The sequence below is a fragment of the Rhinopithecus roxellana genome, chromosome 13 (genome assembly GCF_007565055.1).
Source record: "Rhinopithecus roxellana isolate Shanxi Qingling chromosome 13, ASM756505v1, whole genome shotgun sequence".
Lineage (NCBI taxonomy): Eukaryota > Metazoa > Chordata > Mammalia > Primates > Cercopithecidae > Rhinopithecus > Rhinopithecus roxellana.
The window spans coordinates 84,971,993-84,994,800 of NC_044561.1; the positions used below are offsets into that span (position 1 = coordinate 84,971,993).

At 40.8% G+C, this 22,808-nt stretch overlaps 1 protein-coding gene across 1 annotated transcript in view; it reads right to left on the bottom strand.

Annotated features, from left to right (window-relative positions):
• The window catches only part of LOC115892929 (zinc finger protein 133-like), a 28,964-nt gene extending 15,154 nt beyond the window's left edge, over positions 1-13,810 (bottom strand). Inside the window, 1 exon segment of the mRNA XM_030915730.1 lies at positions 13,710-13,810. The gene's annotated coding sequence lies outside the window, so the exon portion shown is untranslated.
• Between the last annotated feature and the right edge of the window lie 8,998 nt (positions 13,811-22,808).

Sequence of the window (22,808 nt, forward strand, 5' to 3'; positions counted from 1 at the left end):
CACAGAATGAGTCAGGCAGTGTTCCCTCCTCTTCAGTATTTTTGGAGAACTTTGAGAAGAACTAGTATTAGTTCTCTAAACGTTTGGCAGAATTCACCAGCAAAATCATCAGGTCCAGGAGGCCCTGATTCTTTGTCAGGATGGTTTTAATTACTGATTCAATCTCCTCACTAATCATACACTTACTCAAAATTTCGATTTCCTCATGGTTCAGTCTTGATAGGTATTGCATTCTAATAATTTGTCCACTTCATCTAGGTCATCGATTTGTTGGCACACAATTCATAGTACTCTTGTACAGTCCTTTTTACTTCTGTAGAAACAATAGCAATGTCCTCACTTTCATTTCTGATTTTAGTAATTTTTCTTATTTTCTTAGTCAATAAAGCTAAAGGTTTGTCAATTTATTTAATCTTTTCGAAGAACCAAGTTTAAGTTTTGTTGCTTTCTGCGATTATCCTTCTATTCACTATTTTATTTGACTCTGCTCTAGTGTTTATTATTTCCTTCCTTCTGCTAGCTTTAGGTTTAGTTTGTTCTTCTTTTTCTAGTTTCCTAAGTTGTAAAATTAGGTTGTTCTTTGGAGATTTTGCTTTCTAATCTATTTCAGCTAAAAATTTCCCTCCTAGCACTTTACTTCATCTCATAAGTTTTCCTATGTTGTGTTTTTGTTTTCACTTGACTCTAAGTAAGGTCTAATTTCCCTTATAGTTTCTTCCTCTACCTACTGGTTTAAGAGTATGTTCTTTAATTTTCACGTTTGTGAATTTTTAAATTTTCTTTCAGTTATTCGTTTCAAGCTCCACCTTGTTGCGGTAGAAGACACTTTTTAGGGTATCAGTCTTAATTTGTGGCCTAACATGTCATCTATCCTGCAAAATGCCCCATGTGTACTTGAGAAGAACGTGTATCCTCTTTCTGTTGGGTACAATGTTTGGAATATGTCTATTATATCTATTTGGTTTATGCCTTGTTCAAATCTTCTATTTCTTTACTTATTGTCTTTCTTATTGTTCTATCTATTATTTAGAGTGGGGTACAGAAATCTCCAATTATTATTATAAAACTCTACTTCTCCCTATAATGCTGTCCATTTTCTTTATGTATTTTATGGGTCTGTTATGAGGTGTATGTGTATAATTGTTATATCTTCTTGCTGTATTAAATCTTTTGTATTAATGTCTTCCTGATCTCTTGTAACCTTTTTCAATTTAAAGTCTATTTTTTCTGGTATTAATGTAGCCACTCCTACTCTCTTTGGTTACTATGTGCATGAAACATCTTTTTCCATTCTTTTACTTTGAAACTATTTGTGCCTTTGGATATAAAGTGAGTCTCTTGTAGACAGCATACAGTTAGATCTTTTTTAAAAAAAAAATCCACTATGCCAAATTGTTTTAGAGTTTAAAGCATTTACACATAAAATAATTACTGATAAGGAGGGACCTGATTTCTGCAATTTTGCTTTTTGTTTTCTACATGTCCTACAGTCTTTTATTCTTCATTTCCTGTATTACTGTCCTTTTTTCTTTGTTGATTTTTTAAATGCAACTTTTAAATTCCCATCTCATTTGCATTTCTCTACATCCTACAGCTATTTTCTTTGTGGTAACCAAGGGGATTACATTTAACATCCTAAACTTTAAAAACTCAAATTTGAACTCATCAGCTTAACTTCAATAGCATATAAAAACTGTGTTCCTATACAGCTCCATCTCCAACTCATTATTGACGTCACAAAATTACATCTTTATGCACTGTGTGGTCAAAAACAGAGATTATTTTTTTTTAAATGCAGTGGTCTCCTAAGTCTCATATAGAGAACAAAAAGTGAAGTTACAAAGCACAGTTACAGTAATACAAGTTTATATTACTACCTGTGTATTAATTTTTTTGTTTTTTGTTTTTTGTTTTTGTTTTTTTTGGGGGGATGGAGTCTCGCTCTGCCGTCCAGGCTGCAGTGCAGTGGCCGGATCTCAGCTCACTGCAAGCTCCCCCTCCCGGGTTTACGCCATTCTCCTGCCTCAGCCTCCCGAGTAGCTGGTACTACAGGCACCCGCCACCTTGCCCGGCTAGTTTTTTTGTATTTTTTAGTACAGAAGGAGTTTCACCGTGTTAGCCAGGATGGTCTTGATCTCCTGACCTCGTGATCTGCCCGTCTCGGCCTCCCAAAGTGCTGGGATTACAGGCTTCAGCCACTGCGCCTGGCCTGTGTATTAATTTTTAATGGAGAACTTAATTTTTTCATATGGCTTCATGTAACTGTCTAATGTCCTTTCATTTCAACCTGAAAGACTCTTGTTAATATTTCTTGTAGGGCAGGTCTAGTGGTTGTAATCTCCACCAACTTATCTGAGAATGTCTTAATTTCTGCCTCAGCAATGAAGGGCAGTTTTGCCAGATATAGAATTCTTGGTTGGCAGGCTTTTTTGTTTGTTTGTTTTCTTTTAGCACTTTGAATATATCAACCCACTGCCTTCTGGCCCGAGAGGTTTTTCATAAGAAATTTGCTAATAATCTTATTGAGGATCCCTTGTACGTAGCATTGCTTTTCTCTTGCTGCTTTCAAAAATCCCTCTGTCACCTTTCCATTTTGGTGCTTTGATTACATTGTTTCTCAGTCTGAGTCTTTTTGAGGTTTTCCCACTTGTAGTTCATTGAGCTATATATTCAAGTCTTTCATCAGACTTGGGAAGTTCTCAGCCATTATTTCTTCAGGCAACATCTCTGTCCCCTTTTCCTCTTCTCCTTCTGGGAATCCCATAAGGCATAGTTGATCCACTTGATAGTATCCCATAGTTCCCTCAGGCTCTGTTCACTTTTCTTTAATCTTTTTGTCTGTGTCCCTTAGACTTGATAATTGTCCTATCTCCTGGTTTGCTGATTCTTCTGTCTGCTCAAATCCATTTCTGAATCCCTCTAATGAACTTTTATTTTTAGTTGTACTTTTTAGCTCCAAAATTTATTTTTGGTTTATTTTTGTTTTCTGTCTGTTTATTGATATTTCTAGTTTGTTCTTACATTGTTTTCTTGACTTTCTCCACATCTTCCTTTAACTCTTTAAGATGGCTCTTTTAAAGTCTTTGTTTAGTAAGTCCACTATCTGGCCTTTGTCAGGGATGTTTTCAGTTTATTCATTTGTTTCCCCTTTCAATGGGTCATATTTTCCTCATTCTTTGTATGCCTTATGATTTTCGTCAAAAACTAGACATTTAAATCTTATAAAGCAGCAACTCTGTAAGTCAGAGTCTCCCTTCTGTTTGTTTGTGTTTTTTTTTTTTAAATATTGATGTAGGGTGTCCCTATGCTAGGAATTAGTCTGAGGTGTAAGCTTAAGGTCTTCTCAGGTCTTTTCTGAGCCCATGCCTTTCCATGGGTATATCTTCTACATTCCCCGATAGCAGTTGCTTTTCAATATACTAGTCCTCAAATATTTGGCTCTCAAAGGGGAAAAAGAGAACTTAAGTGGGGGAAAATAGACTCCGGCTCCTTAAATCCCCTAAAAGCCACTTTAGCCAGTGGGGGTTGCAATTGGCTGAAGTCGCTTTCAGGGGATTTAAGTGGACCACCTCTGTGATCAGAAACAGCAATTAACAATTAGAACAAACATCCTCAATATTTGGAGTAAAGGGTCCTTATTGTCCACCATGTCTCCCACAAGCCATGTAGAAGCTGATCCAGGAATACAGGATGGCTACCTGCCATAAGGCTGGCAGGGTGGATGATAGGTAGCTGCTACTATACTAAGAGCTAAAATTAGCTGTGACTTACCCTCTATGCTTCCTTCCATCTGGGAACTGGAGGCCTTCAACTAGACTCCGGAGTTCCAAAATAGGTACACCTGACAGATTCTGCCAGTATAATCGTATGTACTTTCCATTCCATTACTGTGAAGATACTCTCAGGCAGTAGAACTTTTGAAGCTGAACAAAGAAATGCAGACTCTATCTCAAACTGTAGAATTGTGTGTTGTTCAGTTAACTACTGGGTGAATAACTGTGTCATGAGTTGTGCAGAAAGCGATGCTGAGGCAGGGAAGCCAGTAAGAGGAATTGGAGCTGAACTCTACTAGGCACCAATAAGGCAGTCAGGGTAAGAGAAGGGAATGTGTCCGTCCTGTTACAGCCAGTAATGGAGACAGGAAACGCTCACCATTCCCCTGGCTCTCCGGAACCCTGTGGCCTTTTTTCCTTGTCTCCCTAAAGAAGGATGATATCTCAGAAGGTAGATCTGGGTAAGGAAAACAGAAATGAGAGGGTGTCAGGTGGAAATGCTGCCCCCATGAGTGAAGCAGGGCCTGCTCTTTAACCCCACAACTGGGGGAGCAGTGGCATAATGGGGAACATATAAAGCAAGGAAAAGATACTGCTTGGAAACAGCAAAGGAAAAGAAAAACAAGCAAGAGAGGGTAATCCAGGCTCTTGCAAAACAAAAGAGAAAAACAAAACAACAACAAAACCCCAAAGGAAGCACCACCTCTCCATCCCCTGCAATCCAGTAAAGAAACTGTACCTTGCTACACTGACAGAAGCATTTTCCTGAACTAGGGAAATCTCAAGAACACTAGAATCCGACAGTTCTGTTTACAGAAATGCAGACATGAAAACAGTTGTAGTCTATTAAAACAATGAAAATAAGAATCCAAACAATTCAGCTAAAGAAAATTCCACCAAAAAAAAAAAAAGAAAAAAAAAGAGAGACAAAAAAATTTAACAAAACGATAACATTAAACTAAATTAAATATCTTCAAACAAACATTTTGGGATATGAGATATCATCATGAATTAAAAATTCAAAAACTAAGAATAGAGATGGACAAAAAAAGGAAAGAAAAAAAAGATTTCAACAAACTTTTGAAAGAAACCAAAGAAAAAGACAATATTATATGAGAAATGAAGATGAACTTACAAGACACTCAAGGAGGAATTGATTGAAATGAAAACATAATGAGCACTTAGTAATAGCCAGAAAACAAGAGAATGAAGTGAAATAAGAAGTAAAAAGGATCAGAAAGAAAGAAGCTGGATAGGAAACCAGACAAAGAAGTAATATTCATATAATTTGTTCCTAGATACCAAAACAATGGAAATATTTAAAAGTATAATGTAAGAAAACATTTTAAAAATAGATTACCTGAATCTAAATATGAAAGGGCCTATGGGTTATGAGGGAAAAGTTGACTCATAACCACCAACTCAAAGACACTAGAAAAACTATCAGACTTTAAAGAACAACAACAGGAATCCAAAGTGACTCTAAGCAAAAAATATGAGTTCTACCAGACTTTTTGAAATTATCATTCAACCACTGCTCACTGCTGGTGGGAATGTAAAATATGGCATACCCACAAACCAGTATGGTTTTTTCTCAAAACACTTAAAATACAATTATTATGTGATTCATCCAATTCCACTTCTGGCTATACACGCAAAATAACTGAAGGCAAGGACTCGAACAGATACTTGTATGCTCATGTTTATACCAGCATTGTTCACAACAACCAAACGGTGTAAGCAACTCAAGTGTCCACCAATGTATGAATAACAAAGTGATACATACATACAATGGAATATTATTCAGGATGAATGAGTAACAAAGTGATACGTACATACAATGGAATATTATTCAGACTTAAAATGCAAGGAAATTGACACATGCTACAGCATGAACCTAGAAGACATTGTGCTAAGTGAAATAAGCCAGAAGTAAAAGGACAGTCAGATTCCATTTATATGAGGTAACCAAAACAGTCAAATTGTGGTTCAGGAGAGGTGGTTGGGGAAAGGGAGAATGGGGAGTTACTGTTTAACGGGTATGGAGTTTCAGTTTGGGAAGATGAAAATATTTCTGGAGATAGATAGTGGTGATGGCTGTACAGCAATATGAATGTACTTCATGACATTGACTTGAACACGTTAAAATGGTAAATTTTATGTTATGTATATTTAACACCAAAAAAAAAGGTCTGGCCAAAAATCATCATTCAAAGCAAGACATGATGGGAAACTTAGCAAAAAGACTGATGATGAGCATTTAATATACATAATTGTAAACTTAGCATGAAAAGGGGAGAAGAGAGAGGAAGAAAACATATGCTAATGGCATAGGGCAGTGTGTCCTGATAAGGTAAAAATGCCACTCAAATAGAAGACACAGGGAAAGAAGAAAGCAGAAAATGGTTGCTGATCATATCATAGGCAATAGGTGGGAATTAAAGGAATACATGAAATGAAATTATAGAATTGCTTAAAAATAATGTAATAAAAAACACTACATATATACAGGATTTATTTAAAACAGTGAGGTAAGGGAAACTATAGCCTTAAATACTTTTACAAATAGAAAGGAAAGAAAAGAATCTAGCCTGGGCAACATGGTGAGACCTCATCTCTACAAAAAATTCAAAAAATAGCCAGACATGGTGCATACACACACCCCTATGGTCCCAGCTACTCAGGAGACCTAGGAGGGAGGATCACTTGAACCTGGGAGGCTGAGGCTGCAGTGAGCCTGATAGCATCACTGCACTCCAGTCTAGGTGACAAAGTTGGACCCTGCCTCAAAAAAAAAAAAAAAAAAAAAAGAATAAATTAAATTCCAAGCTCAAAAAGCTCATAAAATAAAGTAACCCAAAAGAAAGCACAAATAACAAAGATGAAAGCATACATTAATGAACAGAAAGCAGTAGATCTAATGAGCCAAGTCCTACTTTGTCAAAAAGAGTAGACAAACACCAGCCAACTGAAAGGCAGAAAGCAAAATATTCAAAGTAAGAAGTAACATGGCTGTGAGGGCGATCTGGCTGCGACATCTGTCACCACATTGATCGCCAGGGTCGATCCAGCTGATCTGGCTGGCTAGGTGTGTGTCCCCTTCCTCCCTCACTGCTCCACGTGCGTCCCTCCGGAAGCTGCACACTTGGTCAAGGATGACGACCATCCCTCAGAGAGGAGGACCAGTCTTTGGTCAAGGGTATACAAATAGCTGTGCTCCCCTGTTAGAACCTCCCAACAAGATCTCAAAATAAGAAACAACAAAGGGAAAGTCACCAAAAAACATCTTCTTAAAAGTCATGTAAGGGCCGGGCGCGGTGGCTCACGCCTGTAATCCCAGCACTTTGGGAGGCCGAGGCGGGCGGATCACAAGGTCAGGAGATCGAGACCACGGTGAAACCCCGTCTCTACTAAAAATACAAAAAATTAGCCGGGCGCGGTGGCAGGCGCCTGTAGTCCCAGCTACTCAGGAGGCTGAGGCAGGAGAATGGCGTGAACCCAGGAGGCGAAGCTTGCAGTGAGCCAAGATCGCGTCACTGCCCTCCAGCCAGGGGGACAGAGCGAGACTCCGTCTCAAAAAAAAAAAAAAAAAAAAGTCATGTAAGACAACTTTGCAGACCTTTATATAAATAAATGTGTAGACCTAGATGAAGTGAATAACTCCCAAAATTAACTCCAGATGGTCACAAGGAAATTCTATCAAACCTTCAAACCAGGTAGTCCTTATGCTCCAAATACTGTCCCAAAGCACTGAAAACTAAAGAGAAAAGTCCTCATTCATTTTACAAAGCAAGGATACCATGAGGACCTTAACTTGATGACAGTTCAAAAACAGAAAAATTACAGACTATCACTTACAAATATTGAAGCAAAATTCTAATTAAAATATTAGCAAAAAGACTACAACATCGCAATAACAAAATATTTCACCATGGCAAAGAAAAATTTACCCAGGATTGCAAGACTGGTTTAATTTTAGGGGATCTATTGTTACAATACATCATAATAACAGATGTAAGGAGAAGTCACGATTGCCTCTCTACATGGTAAGATACTCTTTACCAAAACTCAACACCTCTTCTTCAAAAAACAAAACAAAAACTCAAGAATATAGAGTTGATGGATTTTTAAAACTTTTTATTTTGTATTAATTTTAGACTTACAAGGAAGTTGCACAAATATCAATTCCTATGCCCTCCACCCAGTTTTCTCTAATGTTAACATCTTAGAAAACCACAGTACAATCATCAAAAGCAGGAAATTAACATTGACGCAATACTATAAACTACAGACCTTAATTATATTTTGCCAGTTTTTCCACAAATGTACTTTTTCTGGTCCAGGATCCAACTGAGGTTTTCACATTGCCTTTAGTTGTCATGGACCTTTAACCTCCTCCAATCTGTGACAGATCCTCTGTCTTTTCCCGTCTTTCACGAACTTGGCGCTTTTGAAGAGTATCCCTCAGTTTTGGTTTGTCTGATGTTTTCTCGTGATTAGAACGAGGTTTTCATTTCTGGTTAGAATACCTCAGATGTGATGCTGTGTCCTTCAGCATATCAATGAGTTCATGATATTGTTATGTCCTTTTACTGGCGATGTTAACCTTGATCACTTGGTTAAGGAGATGTCTTCCGAGCTTCTCCATTGTAAAGTCACTATATTTCCCTTTATAATTAATAAATATCTTGAGAGAGATACTTTGAGATTATACAAATATCCTACTTCTCTTCAAACTTTCAGCCACTAATTTTAGCATATATCTGTGGAATCCTATCTGCAATAGTTATTACTGTGCTGTTTATCAAATGACAATGTTCTTTTTCTCCCTTTCATTCTAAATCCATTAATTAGAATTCTTCTGTCAGAGCTATTCTGTCTCCCCATTTATTTGTATTCATTTATTTATTTATATCAATATGGATTTATATCTTATCCTATGGGTTATAATACAATATTATCACTGCTTATGTTGCTGTTATAATTATTCCAGCTTTAAACACTGGGAGCTCTTTCACGTTGGCCTTGTTCCTGCTTTAACCAATACATTTGACACAAGTGACACTGTGCCAGTTACAGTTAGAGCTCTTGGGAGCTCTAACATACCATGTAACAAGTTCAGCCCTGCTGGAAGCTCTTACACTACCTGGAGAGAGTGAGGCCTGCTGTCCCAGCTGATCCCAGCCTTCCAGCTGACCCCAGCCTTCCAGCCAACCCATGAAAATATGTGATGAAACCCATGAAAATATGTCAAATATGTGATGGAACCATCTTGCATGTTCCAATCCAAATGAGTCCCCAAATGACTGCAGCCATAGCAAGATGCGTCACTCACATCTCAACTGATCACATCTGCTTTGGGTAAACCCAAAGAACTGTGAAAGACTAAAACATAGTTGCTCTCCTAAGCTACTCGGTTTTAGAGTGGTTTGTTGTGCAGCAGTCAATAACCAGAACCCTTCTCTCTTTCAGCTTACCTAATAACAGAAGCACCTTCCTGTCATCCACAGCGCTTACTCAGTCCCATGACTACTTCTTCCTACCTTCCATATCAAACCAATTATCAAGGCTAATTGATTCCACCTCTGCCAGCTCTCGCAATTCCTCCCTGCCCCTGCACCAGCTGGAGCACTAGGACAATGGCAAAAGCCTCCTAACAGTCTCTGTAGACCATTTCCCAACATCCTAGTCTGCTTCATCCATTACTCCCAGAATTAGCTTTACATATACAGGTTGGATTATTCCTTCCTTTGGCAAGTATTTATTAAGCTCCTACTATGTGATAGGCACTTTTAAAATCCTGGCGATATAGAAGTGAACAAGGCAAAAACACCCTCACTGACACGAAAGTCTAGAGGAGGAAGATGGGCCAATTACATGAATAAATAAAATACACGATGTATCAGAAAGTGACGAATGACATGAAGAGAAATAAAGCAGGGAAGGGGAAAGGATAGTCACAGAAGTGGGGTGAGATTTTAGAATTTTAAACAGGGTGATTTGGGAAGGCATCTCTGAAGTGACTGGGTAAAAATCTCAAGGATGTGAAGAGCCAAGGGAATGACTTTGAAAAGAACATCTAGGGCAAGAGAACAGCCAGTGCAAAGGCCCTGATGCAAGGAAGAGTCAGGCTGGCATGGTCAAGGGATGGACAGTTCACTGTGGCTGGTGCGGAGTGACTGAAATAGTGTGGTGCAGATGAAGTCTAAGAGTAAATGTGGGGAGATCAGACCTAGCTTTGTAGGATACTGGTTTTGACTTTGGTTAGGATGAGAAGCCATTGGAAGGTTTTGAGCAAACACATGACACGATTCGATTTTCATTTAAAATATCCTTCTAGTTGCTCCACTGGTTAATGTACCTTAGCAGGACACAGGCAGAAACAAAGAGACCACTCAAAGGCTGTGATCATCCAGATGAAATGGTGGCCTGGACCATGATGGAAGCAGCAGAGCACGGAAACGGTCAGAGTCCAGATTTCTGTAGTGTGGATGAGGGTGTAAGAGCAAGAAAAGATCAAGGATGACTCCTTGATGACTCCAAGTAGTGTGAAGGGAGGAGCTGAAATGCCTCTGCTCCAAGATAAACTCTTGAAAGAATGGTCTATATACCACTGGGGTGGAACATGTTCAGGAAAGGTGATCAGAGTTTCTTGTTGCACACATTAGTTTTGGGATGCCCGTAAGATATCCAGGTGGGGTGGCGCACACCTGTAGTCCCAGATACTCAGGAGGCTGAGGCATGAGAACCACTTGAAGCCGGGCAGCGGAGGTTGCAGTGAGCCGAGATTGCACCACTGCACTCCAGCCTGGGCGATAGAGTGAGACTCCTGTCTCACCAAAAAAAAAAAAAAAAAAAAAAAAAAAAATCCAAGTGGAAATGTGGAGACAGTAGGGGACCAGGATATGGAGTTGCAGGCAGAGCTCTAGGCTGAGCCTCAAACAGATAGCATTTAAAGCTTTGAGAATGAATGGGAGAACCAAGGAAAGAGTATAGCTGAAGAAGACAGGAGGTCAGGGAACTGAAGCAGGGCCTTTTCCATGATGGAAATCTGGGAGAGAAGGAAGAGCCAGCAAAGGAGACAGAGGAGGAGCAGCCTACGAGTTAGGAGGAAAACCAGGAAGACCTAGTGCCAAGGGCAACTGTGCAAAAGGTTATATTAAGAAGGAGGATGTAAACAACTACATCAAATGTTGCTGAGAACTGATGGTGGCCTGATTGTGACAGGGAGAACACTGGTAACCCTGACAACAGTATTTTTTGATGTCACTTGAAAAAGCCTTACTAGAATATTCAAAAGATAACAGAAGGATAGCAATGGAGACAACAAACATACATAATTCTTTCAAGGAGTTCAGCTCTAAATGGGAGGAAAGACAAGGCAAGAAGGCGAAGAACAGACAGGAAGCTAGGGCAGTGCAGAAATGGAGACAAAGGGAAAGAAAAGGAATCAAGAAGAATGCACAGGTGGAATGGGAGAATACAACTTTTTTTATTTTGTTTTGAGATGGAGTCTCGCTCTGTTGCCCAGGCGACAGATTCTCCTGCCTCAGCCTCCTGAATAGCTGGGATTACTGGTGTGTGCCACCGCGCCTGGCTAATTTTTGTATTTTTCGTAGAAATGGAGTTTTACCATGTTGGCCAGGCTGGTCTCGAACTCCTGACCTCAGGTGATCTGCCTGCCCTGGCCTCCCAAAGTGCTGGGATTACAGGTGTGAGCCACCGTGCCCGGCCAGGAGGACACAACTTCTAATGGGAAGTAAGTTTGGAAACGAGGATGCAAGGAAAACTCAGAGGTATAGCTTAGCTTATATCAAGTTATAAAGCTGTCAGTACAGATCAGCAAGATCAGAAGAAGTAGGAGGAGAAATGAGGCAGAGATAGGGAAAACTGGGATGCTGTTTCCAGTTCTGACTGGTGGAAAAAAAGTTTTTTTTTAACAATGGGGGAAAACTTAATATGAGCTAGATATTAAATGATATTAATAAGTTATTAATTTTGTTGGGTATAACAAAATATAACTGTAACAATGTAACTGTATAACAATGAAATTCTGGTTATGTTAAAAAGAAGTCCTTATGTGTTAGAGATGCCTCCTGAAGTATTGCCAGGTGAAATGATATAACTGGGATTTGCTGCCAACACTCTAGCAGGGAAAAGAGTAAGTGAGAGTATTGGAAGAGAGAAGAACAGAATGTTGACAACTTCACAGCATCTGACAAGCCCTGGGAATGAGCAGTCTGAACAAATACTGAAAGAAGGAATGTAGGGGAAGAATATCGGTGTAATGAATGAGGGCATCAGCTCTGAAAAATATTCCCTGTGAAAATGATCACTGTTAAAACAAGCCTAGTTTCCCGAAGGAAACAGCTGGGGCCCTGATCCCTGGATGGGACACTGTAGAACACAGATGTCAAAGCCAGGCAAAGGAAACCCACTCATAGTTCGAAATGCAAAAGGTAAGTGGCACCCACCTGAAGCTAGGCTGTCAGGAGCTCAGGAGTACCCCCTTTCCCCAGCAGGCAGTCCTCTCTGAGCAGACAGGAGCCACAGGGAGGCAGAACAAGAACAAAAAGCGATCAAGAAAATCAAGGGAAATCCTCAAACTGGAAGCACCTCCTCTTCCTTAGCGGCATCAGGAATGAACCTGCCACAGAAGAAAAGGAGAAAAGAATTGTGGGCAGCTTCCTGGGAACACAGCTGGGATACAGGCTGAAAGCACAACTTGCCCTAACATGCTGTTGATGCTGAGCATGAGGTGACCTCTGTGCCTGTTATTAAAGAAAGGTAATATTCACTGAGTACTTAGTATAAACCAGAGACTGTTACAGCCACTGTAGGCGTTTCACCTCATTCTATCCTTTCAACAACCCAATGAGATAGATGCTATTATCCTCTTTAGGTTAAATCGAGAAAATTGAGATACAGTGAAGTCAGCCTCTTGCCCAAGGTGACACAGCTATAAAGTGACAGAGCCCAGAAGAAATGTGGCTGTGGAGACCGTGCTCTTACACAGTAAGGGCAGTGACAGTGAACTCTGTGGGTTGCAAGGATTCTCTGTGTCCGTTCTGAGATGAATCAAGAATGGTCATAAGGTGTTAAGTGTTGAATCTGGGTGATGGAGATCTGGTCTATAGAGTTCTATCTACTTCTGGCTGTTCGAAATTTCTCCGCAATAAAAAATTAAATGGAATGTAAAATCCCAAAGCCTGACCACACGAGGGGCCTGGGAATCCGTAATTCTTGCGATCAGTGACGGTCCCTGGGACCTTTGGAAAAAACCTGTCCTGTGGGTCCCAGCCAGACTTCCTCCTCCAAGGCCTGAATCCGGGGGCGACCAACCAAAGTGAAACCCTAAGATCGCGGCAAAATGGCCACCCCAGATCCAGTCTAACCCTGGCTTGTTTGGTCAAGCCAGACCGCTCCTCATTCCACTCCAGCAAAGCCGAAGAACATTGGGGCCCCAAGAGACTAGCCCTCAACCGACCAAAGCCTGGGGGACACATGGCCCCAGGGATGGTCCCCGCTCCGCCACCTGGGAAATACCAGCTCCCTTAAAAGCTTATTTATTCAACTCCCCCAAAACCGGGGACTTATGGCATGAGCGAGCGACCCCCTTTCCCGATTTCAGCCAAAGCCGAACCAGTCCCCACCCACAAGAACCCTAGGAGAGATAGCCCGGTCCCCCACCCATCACCATCCAGTTTCACGGATGGGCTTCACCCAGCTCCCCCGGAGATGCACGCCCACACCCCCAAAATAAGACATCTAGGAGAGGACGGCCTGCGCCACGCCAGCGCGTTCCCACCACAATCACCAACCCCGCGCCACCCGCACGGTCCCCAAATTCAGCCCATAGTCCAGCCTTTCGGGACATTCCTTTCCGCGCAGAAAAGGGTACGGCTGCGGCAAGGGTCCCGCGGGAGCCTCACTCACCAGCGCCACCAAAGAACAAGGGGTCGCTCCAGCCACCAGCTGGGGAGCTCCTCCAGCGGGGCGCCGGGACTACACTACCCCGAATCCTCGGCACTGCGCCCGGACCACACCTCCCAGGATGCTCGGCGCCACCAGGCGCGCCCTGACGGCCGGCAGCTCCCATTGGCCTCTGACGGATCCGTTTCTGAGTAACACGCTCCGGTCACTGGAGAATGGCCGCTGTGGCACCTGAATTCTCCCTCTTTTTTCTTAACCACGTGCATAAAATACGTAGAAGCTCCTGAGAAAAGTGCCTGGCCCTAATGTGACCCTCCCTCTGAGCGCCTCTGTCTGGAAAACTACACTTCCCAGTGACCCCTGGAGCGACTTCCGCACCCGGTACCGGCCCCGCCCCTTGGCGCGCGGAAATGAAGTTTCGGGGCGCATCTGATCGGCTTCTGGGGTTGGCAGCGGTGTACAGCTGGCTGACCGAGCTTCTTCAGGGGCTGGTTCGTGTTGCAGCACTATCTGGTCTCCCTGGCTCCAACCGCCCGCTTGGAACGTCACGCCCCATATTCCTAAGTACCGGGCGAACGTCATCTCGTGTACACTTTAGCTCCATTTAAAGCCCTGGAAAGGCCGAGCAGTCTTCCCGAAGTCTCACATCCCGTTCGAGGTAGACCCGATTCTGAGCCCACGCCCTCAACCCAAATACACCTTTTCCGGTGCCCTGAGACCTTTTTCTTCTTTTTGAAATCTACGAAGTTATGGGCAAACTCTCATCTCCTGGGAAACAAGCCTCATTCTTAGGCCAGAGCTTGGCCTGCCGTCCGCTTAAATCTCTAGGTCTTTGTCCGGGTTCCTGGTTGAGAACAGGACTGCGCTGGTGCCATCTGGGACGCCCCATCTGGAGAGCTCGAGGGGAAGGCCCACTTCACTCTTGAGAGGGCTTTTCCGCCCGTGCACCCTCTCACTGCCGTTCACCTTCCTCAGATAGGCTTTCTGATACTTTGTCATTCTCTGGGAAGACTAAGGAAATGACCAAGGTCTGAAGGGCCGGGGAGATGAGAATTTCCTAAAATTCTTTTTTAGCTCTCAGAGGGTGAATCCATTCCCTTCTCGTACCCCGAGGCTACATGATTTATTGTGAATGCAGTTCAGTCCTGGCTCCAGAGACATGTCCAGTGTTAATTGGATTCATCCCTCAACATCATTCTCTGCCTCACTCATGAGTCAGTCATCACCAAGAAATTAGTTGTTAATACACATAAAAGTTCAGAACAACAATGCAGGAACACCCGTGGTCAAGTGTTCACTTGTGCTGGTTGTACAATGAAGACACAAATGGCTGACATCTCTTAAGCCTGGAAATGAAGACTTACAGGATGTGCTGCCTGAGGAATTAGGCAAGATGACAAGTTGGAAGAACACAGACGAGTAAGGAAGAGTGTAGGAAGTGGAGACAGAATCTCAGGGTCTGAGCCACTGGGCGGACTGTCATGACCACAGTGAGATTTTCAGTAGTGCATGGTCTTGCATCCAGCTGATTTGTGTATAGACAAGGATGCCATCTGGATGTCCACCTCTGTCATACAGATACTTGGTGTGTCCAGCCTCCTGTTTCATCCTTGAAAGACCTCAGCATTTAATAATTAGGAGTTTCTGTCTAGAAATCTGGATTGCCTGCTTTCTAAAACACTCCTTGCTGCCATGTCCTCTTTTTCTCCTGACACTTCCCACTCACTCCTTGCCATACCTCATCTGGAATACCCTTAGCTCCTCTGAGTCCATCCTGTCCTTCAAGACCAAATACCCAGCTCTGTTTCATGATACCTTCCCTGATCACTATCCTATAGTGACTTCTTGAGACTTGAGACTCTTCTCACCCTGGCTGTATGTGGGAGCTTTTTAAAATACAATGCCCGAACACCACCCCAATAAATGAGTTTGCAGTGGAGCCTGGGCATCCATTATTCATAACAGAGCTGCTTTCTTCTTAAGAAGGGAATATATTGTGTCATAATGTAGAAGAGAGATCTTGTTTTGGAAAATCAGAAGTTTAGTTATTGGTTAGTTGTCACTATTTCTGAACCATATACCTTAGTAGATCATTTAACCCAGTGCTCTCAAAAACATGCATACTTGTCACTTGGGATCTTGTAAGCAGCAAATTCTGAATCAGCATGCGTGATGGAGCCCAAGCATCAGCATTTCTAATAAGCTTCCAGATGATGCTGGTACTGCTTGTCCTCAGACCAGACTGGGTAACAGGGCTTTAACCCAATCAGAGGCTCAGATCCTTAAATTTGAATATAAGCAGCTAGATTAAAGAATCTCCGATTTCCTAAATCTCAGAAAGATAATGATTCTATACTTATGTTTTGTTTTAATATGTTGTCTGTTAAATTTAAAGCATCTCAAGGTTAGGAATTGTGTTTTCATTTGTAAACCCCATAATAGCCAGACTAGGATCTCAACAAATGATGCTGATTGAATAGTGAACAGGGTTAATGGTCCTGGAATCCAAGCTCCAGAGTTACAGTCAAAAGCAGGATCTAGATATTTTACTTATCTTCTCCAAGCAGCCCTCTTGCTCCCTTATTTTCAACATGGGCACATGTTTCAACAGAGTGAGCAGAGCTGTGTTTGGCATAATGGGTTTTCATGGTGTTCAAGGTTTTGGCTGTGGATTTCATCTAAGAGGTATGAAGTTGTGGAGTCCTACTCAAGGACCTGTACTGGGAGATGGTGCTGGAAAACTATAGCAATCTGGTCTCACTGGGTGATAATGGCTTTCTTACAGTTTAAAATCTGACCCACTGAACAGCTTAAATCCCTCATGCAGAAAAGGCAGTGCATGGAGCAGCTGCCAGATATAGCTGACTTTAGCCTTTCGAACTTGAAAACAAAGACAGGTTATTCATGTTTCCCCAGGGAAGGTCAGGTTGGTTTGTTTTGATATAGTTGAGAATGGGTAGATAGGGGTGTGTGTGTGTCGCTCTTGAGAATTTGCTTTGTCTTTGGTTCTCAGCAGTTTGACATTGATGTATCTAAATTATTTATTGTTGTTTGGTATTAATCCAGTTTGAGGTTTACTGAGATTCTCTAATCTGTTAGCCAATGTTTTTCATTAAATTTAGGAACTTTAGCTGTCATATCTTTAAGTAATTCTCAGTTTCTTCTCATTTTGGATAATTCTCAATTTTAAAATTTAATTCTTTCTCAATTTCTTCTTTTGAGTCTCCACTTACACATATGTTAGACCATTTGATATTGTTCCTGAAACTCTATCCAATCTTCAGTATGTTTTTCTGTTTGACAGATTAGTTTCTATTGACCTGTCTTCAGGTTCACTGAACCTTCCTTTTGCCATCTTCAATCTTTTAAGCCCATCTAGCAAATTTTAAATTTTTATTTATTACATTTTTAGTTCTAGAATTCCCACTTGTTTCTTTTTAAAATAATTTCCACTGAGATTTCCACCCCCATTTGTTTCTTTGTGATGCATGTATTTTTCTTTAATATGTTTATACTAGCTTCTGTAAAGTCTATGTGCTGAAACCTCTGGACCATCTCAGGATCTATTTCTGTGACTGCATTTTTTTCTTAACAGTGGTCACACTTCCTGTTTTTCTGCATGTCTAGTAATTTTAAAGTTTTTTATGCTGGACATTTTTTGTGGCATGATTCTAAATTCTCTTATGTTCGTCTGAAAGTGCTTTTTATACCTGTAGGCAGCTTAATTACTAGATGAATGTTTTGAACTTGTACAGGCTTCATTTTATTCTTTGTTAGGATAGATCTTTGAAAGGTCAAAGTGTTTACCAGGCCCCTCTAACTCATGGGACTCAAACTCCAAGTTCTTTGACCCATGCAGATATTTTTAACGTCCTTATTTTAGTTCCAATTACAGTGTATCTAGAGAAGACCTTACTATAAGATGTGGTCCTTGTTTTATGGCATGGCCTCTCTGGTTTCTCAGCTGAATGATTGAGGTGTTAATGAGGTTTGTTTATTCTGATTGGGCCGGAATGCCTACACTCACCAGCCCTGCTAAACTTCTAGTATTTCCATTCTTCTCTCAAGCAGCTGTTTTCTGGTAATCATTGCATATTTGCCCTGCACAAGCAAAGCTCAACTTCAGCTGAGGTGGGCTTTCCCCACTATGCACAGCTGCCTCCTTTCTGAGACCTACCCTACCAATGTCATCTGCTTCACCATCCCCAAAGTCTTTTTTGCCTCCTCATCTTGGTAAGAGCAGTATGCCTTGCCCCCACCATCCTGTATCATGGTCAGGAAATTGTCCCCAAGCAGTTAGCCAGGGCAAATGTAGAACTCATTTTCTGAATTTCCCATCTCTCAGGGATCACAATTTTGTGCAACCTATAGTCCAGGGCCTAAAAATAGTTGCTTTGTACTTTCTCCAGTGTTATGGTTATTTATAATGGGAGTGATCATCTGATACGAGTTATGCCATCATGGCCAGCAGAACAAGTTAATTTGATAACTACTGTAAGTCACAAAATTTATAGTTATTTTTCTGACTATCCTAGATCTAGGACAGATCCTAATGAAGGCAGCTAATTTGTTATAATCAATAAGACCACAGTTACGTAAGGAAATTTAACTGATTGTTGGGTTTGTAGCCCTTTCTCTGAAATACTAGTGAGGTACCTTTTATTAGAATATCTGACAAAAAAATCAGCTGCAAGTTTAATAAGGTTCATCAATTTATGTTTCTGCTTAACTCACAGAAATATACCTCAAAGGTTAATGATATTCAGTAACCAGTTTTGAAATAAAATAAAATTAGTTTAAAGGGTTAAAAAATTTTAACATATGTGATTGGTATTACTATTCTTGGAAATACAACATGAATATTTCAACTACAAAGTCTTTTACCTTTTCTGTAAAGACATGTTCTGATGATTATGGGACATAATTAACTTCAGTTAGTTAATTGGTGTCCTTGTGCTGGTTGAATAATTATGCTTTTAAATTGTAACTGCAGGCATATTTTGTGATGTCAGCTCCCTGCCATCTGAGAAATACACTTAAAGAATGTACCAAATTTACTCTGAACCCTTCCTTGCTTGAGGTATTCATAACAAGGTATGATTACCACACAATGTCAGTCTTGGAAAGAAGGAGTCTGCCCCTGAGAAATGGTTTTATGTCAATTTTTGATTTAGTGTATCTATGCTCCCTAGTGAGATCTCAAATGGCTTAATTCTTTCTCATCAATGTGCCTGTTGAAATGCAAACTTCTCAGGAGTAACTGGAGATATTGATTTTTATTGTTTTGTGTGCGAGTTTCTCCCTTGGTTCTGAGTGCCTGAATTTAGTAGGATGCACTTGTAACACTGATGTACAATGTGCAATGTAACACTGATGCAGTACTTTTAATAACCTACCATTGGTATTCCAATTTGACACTTGAAGCCTGTCAAGTGGCAGTTACTGCATGTGTAATCTGCGTCTACTATACAAACTCAGGAGAACAGCTTTACATTATTTGCTGCAAAGATGTTATACAAAGGCATTGCCTTGGGATATTTTATGATTTAAGGAATCTCTGCAAATGTTAGTTATACTATTTTTGTCTTTGTTCCTAATTGTTGCTGCTGTCAAGTATGTTGTTAACAGGGTATTAATACTTCCGCGAAGCTACCAGCTTATCAGTTCTAACCACAGATGATTCTGTATCAAAGAGAAATTGAAGTGACTCTGATAGAAACAAATCCTGTGAGAATGATACAAAAAACAACATGGAGGTATAGAACTGGAAACCTGATAACGTGGCTAATATTTGTGTCGTGGTCATCCAAGTGGCTAATATTTGTGTCGTCATCCAAACGTTTTAGGGAAAGAAAAAGAGCAAAAGAAGAGACAGTAAAGGAAAAGACTCCATTTACAGCAGCACCTGCTTAGAAAATAATAAAACAATGCCATCTGCCTTCACCTATATCTGTTAAGAACTCTAAACTTTGAATGACCCTAGTAGGGCAAAACGACTTGGCTCTAACTCAATATTTTTTCCTGACCTCTGAAAAGTAGAACCTTTTAAACCAATTATGTAACAGTACTGTGGATTCACTCTGACCTATCTGGAGTGCTAGCTTTTAATCCATAATGAACACAGCCACGATGAAACTCCACCTCCTAACATTTAAAACACTGAAATTTCCCCCTCAGTAGATAACTTGTGAAACTTTTTCAGTGATGCCTGTAGTAACTCAACCTTTTCACTTCTTTTCTTAAGTAGTTTTCTTGGTAGTTTTTGTTTTACATTAGAAACAAAACAAGAATACTATATATGAAAACCAAAATTCTGATCATAGCAAATCCACTGTATTTAATGACTTTATCATTGAAAGAAAAAATTTGAAAAGTAAAGAAACAAAGTCTTCAACCCAAGCTTGAAAAAATATAGCAGGCCGGGCGCGGTGGCTCAAGCCTGTAATCCCAGCACTTTGGGAGGCCGAGACGGGCGGATCATGAGGTCAGGAGATCGAGACCATCCTGGCTAACACGGTGAAACCCCGTCTCTACTAAAAAATACAAAACACTAGCCGGGCGAGGTGGTGGGCGCCTGTAGTCCCAGCTACTTGGGAGGTTGAGGCAGGAGAATGGCGTAAACCCAGGAGGCGGAGCGTGCAGTGAGCTGAGATCCGGCCACTGCACTCCAGCCTGGGCGACAGAGCAAGACTCCGTCTCAAAAAAAAAAAAAAAAATATATATATATATATATATATATATATATATATGTAGCAAAAAGAAACACAAAGACATAAATGAATACACTGGAAAACAGTGAAACTGTGATAATACTTGTGAAGTGAGTTGGGGCTCAGTACCTGTGAGCCAGGATTCATGATTGCTGCTATCTTATTCTCCTCCAATGCACGTTCCATCTCACCTTGTCCCTGGCAGCTTCTCACGAGCTCTATTGCATTTTTTTTTTTTAAGACTGAGTTTTGCTCTTATTGCCCAGGCTGGAGTGCAATGGTGCGATCTTGGCTCACTGCAACCTCTGCCATCCAGGTTCAAGCGATTCTCCTGCCTCAGCCTCCCGAGTAACTGGGATTACAGGCACCTACCACCACAGCCTGGCTAATTTTTTTGTATTTTTAGTAGAGACACGGTTTCACCTTGTTGGCCAGGCTGGTCTCAAACTCCTGACCTCAGGTGATCAACCCATCTCAGCTTCCCAAAGTGCTGGGATTACAGGTGTAAGCCACTGTGCCCAGCTGCTCTATTGCACTTTTTTAAACTGATAGTGTGATTTACCTGTTTAAAGAAACATGCCTTTGTGTAGGTTATTTTTATATTGAGGTATATTTTTATTTTTATATATTGAAATGGTTATTTTTTAATTTAGAAAGAAATACTTGTTTGTAAATGCTAGACCTTTTATTTGAAAATAATTTCAAACAGAAAGTTGTAGGTGCAGTAAATGTAACACTGATGCAGTACTTTTAATAACTTACCATCGGTATCCTAATTTGACAATTGACTTGATAATGTGTTTTATAACTTTTTTTTTTTTTTTTTTTTTGCCTTCTAGTATGGGATCCAGCCTAGGATTAGGTTTAGTTGTCATGACTCTAGTATCCTTTAACCTGGAATATTTTTCTTAGGGTTTTTTTTTCTCTGTCTTTTAAGAACAGGATCCTCCTTTTTGGTAGCTGAATGTTTTATCCGGGGGTTGTGTGAGAGGCATCACATTTGGTGGCGCCTGATTTCTGCCTTGTACTGTTACCAGTTTTTCATTGTCTGTGAGACCATCTCTGACCATTTAAGACCGTGCATCCATTAATGATTCTTGTCTAGACTGGTTTTTACCCTAATAGTTACAAAGCTGTGATTTCCAATGCCAACACTCCCTCCACATTTTCCAGTCAGTACTAGGCATTCAGGTAGGATGCTATTTTATGAAAGAAAGTACAGTATTCAGGTAGCAGTGAGAGAAGGACAGGCAAATCACTGATCCCAGTGTCACCAGAGCTATTCAGAGGTGCAGAGAGCTGTGAGAGCTTGGAGAAGGGAATATGGGGTGCAGAGTGGCAGGAGGCAAGGTCGGGGCTACATAAGCTTCCTCGCCTGCCTGGCCAAGGTGTCTTGACTCAGTCCTTCATGTTGCTGAGCTTATAAAATCATATTAACACAAAACCTGCCAGCTGAGAAAAGAAACCTTATCAGTTTTTTAAAATTTAAATATGATAGTTTCCGCCCCCCTTCCCCTCCGCCATCCACGGGGGATATAATCCAAGACTGATTGCCTGAAACCTTGGATAGTACCAAATCCCATATACTGTACATGTGTTTTTTGCTATACAAAAAAACTGAAGATACAGTTTAATTTATAAATTAGGCACAGTAAGAGATTCATAACTAATAATAAAATAGAACAACTATAACAATATACTGTAACAAAACTTACGTGGATGTGGTCTCTCAAAATATCTTATTGTACTATGCTCACATGTTTTCAGACTGTGGTTGTCCCTGGGTAACTGAAACCTCAGAAAGTGGAACTGTGAATAAGGAGGACTACAGTACTGCATCCACGTGTCCATATATTTAGTATTTTTAGAATGGATTGTCCCTTAATAAGTTAATTTTTTTTACCATATTCATAATTGAGCAAGTCTGAGCATCTTGTTAATATTTTTTAATGACAATAAAACCAGTAGCAGTGAGGGCAGATCCTAAAGAATGAAGAGATTAAGGGCAATAAGGAAGATGAAGAGAGTCAGGGACGACTGTAGCTCTGGTAAAGACAAAAGAAATTTATTATCAGTGGCAATAGTGGACCATTAGAAAACTATCTAATGTAGACCAGAGCTTCTCAAACTTCAATATTCTGGGGATCTTGTTATGATGCAGGTTCTGATTCAGGGGCCCTGAGCTTTCCAGTAAGGAGGATGCTCCTGCCCCAGGACCACATTTGGAGATGTTGGTCCCCAGGATGTACATTGCAAGTGATGGGTCAGGTGTGGATAAAGCAAACCAAGGCAGCAGCTGAAGGAGGTTTGTGCTAGAAATGGGTTGACATGATACTGCAGTCTTGATGAAATGAAATAGCCATCCTCTAGTGATTCCTTTGGGAATTTGTCC